Source organism: Euphorbia lathyris, chromosome 5 (genome assembly GCF_963576675.1).
Source record: "Euphorbia lathyris chromosome 5, ddEupLath1.1, whole genome shotgun sequence".
NCBI classification, from domain to species: domain Eukaryota; kingdom Viridiplantae; phylum Streptophyta; class Magnoliopsida; order Malpighiales; family Euphorbiaceae; genus Euphorbia; species Euphorbia lathyris.
This window is the reverse complement of record NC_088914.1, coordinates 9,375,220-9,385,856: the sequence shown is the minus strand read 5'-3', so window position 1 is coordinate 9,385,856 and position 10,637 is coordinate 9,375,220. Positions and strand designations below refer to the sequence as shown.

Here is a 10,637-nt window from a genome sequence, read left to right as displayed (position 1 = left end):
CCATCTCCTCCTTCCATCGCCAGCGTCATTGATCCGGTCTGGTTCCGATTATAGTGCCTCCGACCACCGCTCTATTCTCTCCTTTCCCCTTCTCGTCTCGAGCACGCAATCCGCGGACGGTGGTGACAGCCGCAATGATGGCGGCACTCTCCTTTTGCGGCGTCATCGGACCATAACGACGGTAAGGCTCTCCGTCGATCTCCTCCTTTACTTTATTACTCTTCCTTTCTCTGATTTTCTTTGGTTCGGATCTAGTATTTCTAGTGTTTACTGTCTGCGTATTTCAGGGTCCGTGGTGATCTCGATGACCGGCGACGGACTTACAAAACGATGGCTGGAGTGCGAGGATACGAGTGAGGTTAAACGATTCGTGTTTAAACAAATCTGTCACATATGATTTTCTTCTTCCATCTCTTGCTTTCGTTCTCCTTGATATGTATGCTTGGCTGTTTTTGAGACTTTCTTCGTGTAAGCGACGAGGTTCTTTTCTACGAGATATAGGTTTTCAAATGACACTAGAATGCTATAATTTCTATTATGATGATGCTCTAAAAAAGAAAGTCGAAACTTGAAGCAAGAAATGGATTTTTATTTATCTTGAATTTCTGATACAAAATTTTCTGTTCAAAACAATAAGAAATCTGGTTGCAGATTGGCTCATTCCTCCTTACATTGTGTTTTCTTCCCCCCTTTACATTGAGATTACAGATATCTTCTCCCCCCTCATTACTCCCCTTACATTTTGTTTTTGGCTCTCAATTCCCTTTTTTTTTTTTTACAGTGATGAAACTCTCCTATTTATAGTGAAATTTACTGTGAATTATTGAGTTTCATCATTTTTCCCTATTTACTACTGTACCCTTGAGGGTTGTTTTGTCAATCTGCTTGCCCATTTTCACTTCTCGATGCCTGTTGAAGGATATCATCTCTGCTGTGTTGAATTATTGATTTTTTTGGGCAAAAATGCCATTTGGTCCCTGTAATTGTGATTTTTTGCAGACTGACGCCGTTGGACTGAATTCTGACCTGAATTTGACGCGGACCCGGATTGAATTTGAATTATTTTTGACCCGAGTGGACTCTGTTGGACTCGTACGGACAAAATCCCGAGCTTTGGAATTTGTTAGGCTTGAACTGACAATTACCCGTGCTTTGGAATCGGGCTTGAACTTACAATTACCCGTGCTTTGGATTTTGTTGGACTCGTACGAATAATTCTGATCTTGCTTTTTCGGGGATAGCGGGAATTTTTGGGTATCTCAGACATTGGTGAGCAGGTCTTTGGATCCGTCAAAATTACTGTAAAAAACAAAAATAATAAGAGAAATATTTATATTAATAATGCAATATTTATTTATTACCGAAAATTTCATTTTAAGTGTTCAATTGTCGTTAATTTATTAACTTCTCGATTTTTTAATCCATTTGTCATAATTCGTTATTTAGAAATCAACTATATTCTAAACGTTTAATTATAATATAAATCGTAACCAAAGTCAATATTAACTTTTAACTTTAATATACGATGTTACATCATAATTCGCAATTCAGACTATAGACGTTTCTAAATATAGTTTACGACAAATAAATACGCATTGAAATGTTAATTCGATTGATTGACATCTGAACTTTAATTAATAAATTATAACTCGAATTCAAGCAAATTCAATTTTATTCAAAATACGAGGAACATATCTCGAATAAAATTCATAATATGTCAAAATTATATCTTAATTCTATTAAGTCGCATTTTGAATATAATTCGATATTTTTACCGATTTACACCGAAATATGACAAATTTGCCTTAATAGCACAATTTTTTCCCAAATAAATTATTTTCGAGATAATACCATATATTCTGGATAATTCATGAATTGTTCAAATTTTGAGTGAAATTTATTAAAAACTTAAAAATTGGTCCGGACAAAAATGGGTATCTACAGCTGCCCCCCTTTGTATATCTCCATTGAAAATGGAGTATACAAAGTAGACCGATATACCCATTTTGGCGGGTTTATTATACAACAAAATAAAAAAGGATAGAGATGAGTGTTTGCGGTCTCCTCGCTCCTGTTTGATTTTTGTTTTGGATATTTGTGTGTAGCTGAAACGCTTGAAGTGTTTTGGAATGACTTTGACCGGCCATTCTCCGGGATGGATGATTTTGATTGGATGATTGTGTGAACGCTTGAAGTGTTGTGGAATGACTTTGACAGGCCATTCTCCGGGATGGATGATTTTGAGTGGAATCCTTTCGCCTGGACGTTGTGACTGTCTGTCCTGCTGTTTGGACTGCTACAACAATCACGCCCTGCTACTTAGACATTTGTGTCGCTGCGCCCTGCTACTTAGACGCTTTGATTGCACCCTGCTGCATAGGTACGGTGGCTGTCTGTCCTGCTGTTTGGACTGCTACAACAGCCACATGCTGCTTCAAGACGTTTTCGTCGATCAGCCCTGACACTTTGACTGCACCATGCTGCTTAGATGCGGTGGCTGTCTGTCCTGCTGTTTGGACTGCTATGACAGCCACACCTTGTTGCGAACATGTTTTCGTCGCCACGCCCTGCTGCTTAGACGCTTTGACTGCACCCTGCTGCTTAGATGCGATGGTTGTCTGTCCTGCTTTTTGGACTGCTACAACAACCACATGTTGCTTCAAGATGTTTTCGTCAATGTGTCAGGCTGCTTGGGCACCTCGACTGCACCCTGCTACTTAGATGCGGTGGCTGTCTGTCCTGCTGTTTGGACTGCTACGATAGCCACGTCTCGTTGCGAACATGTTTTCGTCGCCACGTCCTGCTACTTAGACGCTTTGACTACACCCTGCTGTTTAGATGCGATGGTTGTCTGTCCTGCTGTTTGGACTGCTACGACAGCCACATGCTGCTTCAAGACGTTTTCGTCGATCCGCCCTGACACTTTGACTGCACCCTGCTGCTTAGATGCGGTGGCTGTCTGTCCTGCTGTTTGGACTGCTACGACAGCCACACCTTGTTGCAAACATGTTTTCGTCGCCACGCCCTGCTGCTTAGACGCTTTGACTGCACCCTGCTGCTTAGATGCGATGGTTGTCTGTCCTGCTTTTTGGACTGCTACAATAACCACATCTTGCTTCAAGATGTTTTCGTCAATGTGTCAGGCTGCTTGGGCACCTCGACTGCACCCTGCTACTTAGATACGGTGGCTGTATGTCCTGCTGTTTGGACTGCTACAACAGCCACACCTTGTTGCGAACATGTTTTCGTCGCCACGTCCTGCTGCTTAGACGCTTTGACTGCACCCTGCTGCTTAGATGCGATGGTTGTCTGTCCTGCTTTTTGGACTGCTACAACAACCACATGTTGCTCCAAGATGTTTTCGTCGATGGGCCATGCTTAAACGGTTCGGCTGCACCCTGCTACTTAGATGCGGTGGCTATCTGTCCTGCTATTTGGACTGCTACGATAGCCACGTCTCGTTGCGAACATGTTTTCGTCGCCACGTCCTGCTACTTAGACGCTTTGACTGCACCCTGCTGCTTAGATGCTGTGACTGTCTGTCCTGCTATTTGGACTGCTACGACAGCCACATGGTTGTAAACATGTTTTGAGTGTTTAGAGCGACTCCCCCGCGATTGGTTTGAGTTTTGTGAGCGGCTCCCCTCGATTGGTTTGAGTTTTGTGAGCGGCTTCCCGCAACTTGTTTGAGTTCTGTGAGTGGCTCCCCGCAAATTGGTTTGAGTTTTGTGAGCGGCTCCCCGCAGAATGTGCATTGGATGTAGATAGTGTTAATCTTTGCTGATTTTTCAATCTGGGTTGATTCTGTTGGGGATTCTCTGGATTTTCAATTTTGACTGCTATGGCAATGCTTCTAAAGTTCGTGCCATGTAGGAGGAGTTGAATGATGGATGAAATCTCTGTTATTGTTAGGTTGAGTGGAATGGCTTGAGAATTTTCATTCTTTGTTTTGAATGGCTTTGAGATTGGGCCTTCTCCAGTTTTGAATGCTCTGAGACTGAGCATCCTCCAATTTGAACGACTTTGAGACTAGGCCTTCTTCAGTTTCGAATGATTTGAGACTTCTCATTCTACAGTTTTGAATGCTCTGAGACTGGGCATCCTCCAGTTTTTTTTTTGTTGAGTGACGACGGCTCCCCGTATCCTTTTGAAGATGAGTTATACTTGTGATCACCTGTCAAGGCTTCTTGTGTTCCTGCAAACTCAACATCTGTACATGACAAAATGGATGAATGCATGTGTAATATGTTTTTTCTTTTTTTTTGGAATGGTTTTTTTTCTTTAAAATATTAAAGAGGTTTTTGAGGTTTTCTTTTTTTTTTCCCTTTTTTTTAGAAACACGAGTTTTGTCTTTTAAAATTTTTATGAATTTTTTTCTATGCATGGTTGATTGCTGATGGAATGCAAATTCGATTATCTCGAATATTTCTGGTGAATGAATGAGCTTACTCAACAAGGAGAACAATTTTCTGAACAGTTTTGACCTTGGAGGCCTGATTTGTTTGTAAAACATTTAATGAACACCAGAAGGGAATGATTATTTTAAATGGAGAATGATGAAAATGATGCATTTGAAATGGCATGCAATGAATGCTTGTGATGAAATGGCCAGTTAAGGTTTATGCTTGCAATGAGAAGAATGTTTTGAGGAATATTTGAGGAAAAATGCAATTTAGTGCAATAATGATTTTTGTGATTTTCTGTTTGAAATTTGTTTATTTATGAAAATATCAATGAGAGTTTTTTTTTGGAATTTTTAGTGTAAAAAGATAGACGTGAAATGAGTTTTTTTTTGTGATATGATCTAATGATTTTTTTTTATGCTCGTGAAAATATTGAGATGATATGATGATTTTTGAAAAACTTATGAGAAAAAATGATGTTGAAACTATGGATGTGATATGATACTACTTTTTGAAAACTCTTGAGGAAAATGAGGACAAAGATATTAATGCGATGTAATGTTTTTTTTTCTTTTTTTTTTCTTTGAATATGAATGTAGTATGCTGGAAATACTCTGAAAATTTTTGTGAAATCACCATGAAAGGTGTTATGAAAAATAATGATAAGAAAATGAACAGTTTTTTTTTATTTTATTTTTTTTGGTCTTTTTTTTATCCATTTGGCTCATTTGTAATGCGTAACCCGAGAGAGATCGGTGCTTCTTTTCGGAAAATTTGGCTTCATTTGATCAGAACTAGGTGGTTCCAGGCTTGCATTGCCTCCTGGTCAATCATCATGACTTTGCTTTGGCTCATTTTCGCAAAGACTGATCAATCTTTCTGAATCTTCGCTATTCTTGAGGATATTTGGCTCATGTACAATCTGAGATAGATCAAACTGCTTCTCAGGGTCTTCAGCTTCATTTGTTTCAGATTCAGTGGTCCTGCCCTTGTCTCTCACTCCACCATCCACTTTTTGGCATTTTCACAAAGATTAATCAGTTTTTCTGAACCCCGGCTATCTCTAGGGACATTTGAAGTTCGAGGCTTTTGAAGATTCTGGTTCTTTATAATCATTTCACATGAAGGTACCATGCCCCCAATCCACAGAAGCCTAGAATATCATCCCACCATGTAGAACTAGAAGTCGTCCGTCCAAAGTTTGCCAGCGAGTCAGCTACCTGATTGCCTTCGCGAAAAATATGAAAAAAATACCCTTAATGTTTTGGATTAGGATCAATTTTACCCTTAACGTATAAAATGGTGCAATTTTACCCCTAACGTTGGAAGTCAATAACAATTTTACCCCTAACGTTAATAAATTGGATCATTTCAGACACTATTATAAAACACAAATATTTTTGTTCCCATTCTGCACCAATTGCATAACAAATCGTTCTAAAAAAAGCTTTCATGTTTTTTATAATTTAATTTGAGATTAATATTTATAAATTCAATGAATTTTTTGAATTTATTTTGTCTAATTCGTACAAAAAGACAGTATATTTTTTTTTTATTTTTTCACATCCCAACGTATGTTTGTGATTTGTTACTGATAAAATGACATACATATGAAGTATAGATGACAAGATTCATAACTGAGAAGACAGTTTGATGAATTATTTCTCAAATTTACCAAATTTATTAACGTTAGGGGTAAAATTGCGTTTGACTTTCAACGTTAGGGATAAAATTGCTCCTGACGGATATTTTTGCACCTTAACCCAATATATTATTTATTACTATTATTATCTAATAAATAATATAGCTTGATGATGGATACAAAATTTCAAAGGAGTACACAAATGGTTTAACTACAAATTAACTCGAGGAAAACAACTGTCCGATGTACCCTTACTTGTATCTTGGAAGGAATTGACCTAACATACGTTAAGGGTACTATTTCAACTTTTGATCTACAGCTAAAAATGATAAAAATCCCAACTTTTGATCTACAGCTAAAAATTAATGAAATGGTTGAGCTTAAAATCCCAACTTTTGAACTACAGCTAAAAATTGCAGTAATAATGACCTAACATAGATGTACTATTTCAAACCAAGAGATCAAAATGATAACATCATTCATTATTTCATAGTGGAACTGATTTATATTTCATAAACACAGATGAATACACTGCACAAGTTTACAAAAATTACAGTATATTCCGAGCATAAACATTTGAACTTTTACATTACTATAATATTTACAAATTAACAAAATTTGTCACAAATTAATGAAATAATAAGAATATAATTCTCTAATATAATCATCTCTAACGAATCAATTTTTCCTACCAAAGATGGCTTCCTTTGTCACAAGCTTAATTCCTCTTACCCACAACTCAGCCATCTCAACCCCTCCTTCACAAACAAAATGCACCTCTTTCTTCTTAATAGTCACCACATGAAACATTCCACGGTGTTGCACATCAATTTTCCACCGGAATTTTACACTAGGACCAACCTTAGCCCCTCTACAAATCACATTTTCTTTGCTTGATTTCCCCCATTGCAAAGTTCCTGTACCACTCACCATTCTCAATGATTTAAAGTGAGGACTTCCTTTCCCACATTTTTTATGCTTCTTCACTCGACTCCCCTCCGAAACTAGTTGTCTTGCAAGTTCGTCTAGTATGACATTTTCTGCATCTTTTCCTTTTCCATTCTCCCTGGCAAGCATGAGTGCAGTTTCCTGCCTCGAATTTGCAATTTCGCAGCTTGCCCCAAATGAGATCAGAAGCTCACATACCTTGCTATGGCCTTGTTTTGCAGCTAACATAAGTGGAGTGTATTCATCAATGTCTGCTGCATTTATGTCGTAGCCTCTTCTGGTTAACAATGAAACTAAATGCAAGTCTCCCCCGGCTGGCTGCTCGGTGTAGAGCGTGGATGACGGCAGAGTAGTTATGTCCCTCCTTAAATGCATACTCTAGTAGTATGTTTTCAATTTCTTCATCGAAGTGGTTTAGTTCTGATAAAGTGAATGCTGTTTTGCCTCGTTTGTTCTGTAGCTTTGTATTAGCACATGCATACACAAGTAGCCTGAAAGCTTCCACATGACCACCTGCTGCAGCTATCATAGCAGCAGAGAATCCGTTTTCATCTTGTTCATTGAGATCGAGCTTCAACTGCTGAATGAGCTTTCTCAAGGCCTCAATATCATTTGCCTGAATCACAAAGGTTAAGGAGGAAAACACTGAAATATTGCTTGATTTGGGATTCTTCCCAGCTTGAATTACATCTATCACTGCTTGTTGTAATCCAATTGCCCATCTGCTTGATGTTGCAATCGAACTAGCAGACTGACCGGTTGAATTAACCAAGCCAAAATCAGCACCGGCAGAGGCTAGAATTTTTAAGCATTCCTGTTGTTTATATCTAGCACACATCATCAGCGCGGTTTCGCCTGAATCTGTTTTGGAGTTGAGATTGCAGCCAGCAATTATCAGCTGTTCAAGAACTTTGGCTGATCCGAGCATTGCAGTTAAATGAACAGGACGCCAGCCATTCCTCGAAGCTGTTTCGATGGGTGATTCTTTATCTGCACCATGTTTTAGAAGTACTTCTGCTGCTCTTGCATTGTTACACAGGATGGCATGGTGGATAAGAGTCCTCCCCAAGTGAAGAATGTTAGGAGAGACGTGTTGAAGGAGCATCTGCAAAATAGCCCCGCTTGCTTCGAAATACTCAACTGCACACCAGGAGACTAAGTAAGCCTCAGCTAATCCAGCTCCAACTCGAAATTCTTCACCTGTATCAGTATCCCAAGACCAAGCTCCTAGCCTCACCTTGATGTCCACCCGAATGTTGACCTGTTTCAAAAGAAGTCTAACTACGGAAATCTGCCTGCTAATAATCGCACCAGCAAGTGCGTTGCAATCAACATTAGCGTGCAACCGTGGCTTGGAAGATTGAAGGAGAATCCTATCAATTGCATTGGCATCCACTCCACACTGCCACCAATTAAGATCACCAATATCAGATCAAGATTATCAATTTGATGAAGGATATGATTTCAGATTTGGGCTTAAATTCAGAATTGTACATTCTTAGATCTTACATGAAATAATCGCAACAGCAAGTCCAGAATTATCCTTCACTGCAATTGCAAATCAACCTATGAAGAAAATATCTAATTGCTAAGAATGTACTAGAATACTAAAGCCACTCTTTCATTTAGGTTGATCTGATTAATAGGGTTCGAGGTTGAGAGGCAATGTGGTCTATACATAATCATGTATAAGATTTCCATTGTTTTGATGTACATATATAAAGAAGGTAATCTTGTGGCATTAACTGCTTACCTTGATGAGTGTGTCTACAACGTTGACAAAGCCTCTGCAACAGGCAGAAACAAGAGCATGAACAGCAACCTGTGGGCGTATAAGGTCAGAACTCATAAGCAGCCCTGCAAGTCTGGCATGACCCAGATAGCTCGCCTCTAACAAAGCCTCTTCGCATGCCTCCTGAAATGCCCCACATTTGATAAGCACCTCTAAAACATCTAAATGTCCTGCCCTTACTGCTGCTGTTGTGGCATAGCCTCGAAACAGCTTCTGATTCACATCGGCTCCAACGCGCTGCCACACAAATTTCACCAAAATTGTATCAGAAAAACCATATCACCATTTTGTTCTGTAATAAAAGACAAAAACAAAAGGTTATAGTGCCAAAATCTCTGTTACCTATGCTTAGTACAAGACAAGACATGTATTGATAATTATTGAACCAATATTCTAGAGAGAGAATTATTATCGCTTCCGCTAAAGGACAACATTGGATTTCTGGATCTAAGTATGGAGAAATAAAGTTGTTAATCATTTTAAAATGGAATTGATAAAAAGAAATCTCCAGGCGTCAGGTGGTATCTGAAATCTGTCAGATTTTATAAGAACTTATCTTCTGTGTGTACAAGACTGCACTAAAGATATCCAGGAAAATATTACATGTCGGCAACCTAATTCCACAATCGAAATACTAATTAGAGCTTGATCATATTATATTAAATCAAATTATCTCTTTAAAACAAGCTTATACCGCATAACCACAGATAAAGCGTCCGATTAACCCTAAACTGATTTTTTTTTTTTTAATCAGTTCAAAAGCAACACAGGTCTACAAAATGATGAATTCAGTGTTACATAAATAATCAGAACATTCTTATTTCATCAATCCTTTCGATATCAAAAAAAAAAAAAGATCAATACATTACCAGTAATTTTCTGACGAGCTTTAAATTTCCGGTATGAGCAGCGAGAAACAGAGCAGAGACATCAGTTTTGAACTCCTGATACTCAACGCGAACTTCGTGCGCCGATTCATGGTGAAGCAAAACTTTTGTCTTCTTCGCCTTCAAGCTCACCGTGCCAACAAAATTAACGTCGACGAAAGGATCGTCGAGACACTCGAAAGCCGACTTCAAGTCGTTAATATGGGAAGCGTCGAGGAGACGCTGGAAAACTTCGGATTGGTAATCTATAGGGAAGACCTTTTTTCCGGTGCCGGAGTTTCCGAACACTGTCATTTCGAAATCGGTATTGTCGCGTATACAGAGGAAGAGAGGAGCGGGGAAGAAGAGAAGAAAGGAGGGAAAGATTGTTTTGAGAAGGAAAGGAGGGAAAGTTTAAGTGCTGTTTGTTGGAGCTGTTTTTAGATACTTTAACGTTTAAAAGTAATTTTATTACCGTTCCAAAAAATAATTTATTTACTTATTTATTAAAAATGGATTAAAATATAGCATTAAGATTTAAGGAAAGGTCATATATTTTGGGTAAATAATTATAAAGTCATTATGTTTTTTTCTAATATATTACTTAGTCCTTATATTTTTAGAAATAATTATATAGTCCTCAAATTTTTGTTTTTGTTAACTCCTTAATCCTTATGCTTGGGTCAATGGTCAAATTATACAAAATAAATTTTGAAATACCAAAATTACCCTTTATTTTATGTTTTAATAATAAAACATATATTTTTCCTATTTTATATATATTTTCTCTTTTTTTCTTACATAATCACAATCTCTTCAATATAAACTCCAATATAAAGTAATTGATTTATTAATTTTTATATAATTATAGAACTTTAATTTAATAACGTAAAATTTATTAACTAAAAAAATGAATGAAAAATATTTCAAAAATTATTAAAATATGAGTAAAACTATCATTGTAAAAGGTTTTTACAATTCTAATA

General features: G+C 37.7%; 1 pseudogene; it reads right to left on the bottom strand.

Moving 5' to 3' along the window:
* Nucleotides 1–6,719: 6,719 nt before the first annotated feature.
* Nucleotides 6,720–9,971, bottom strand: LOC136230693 (uncharacterized; annotated as a pseudogene).
* Nucleotides 9,972–10,637: the final 666 nt, after the last annotated feature.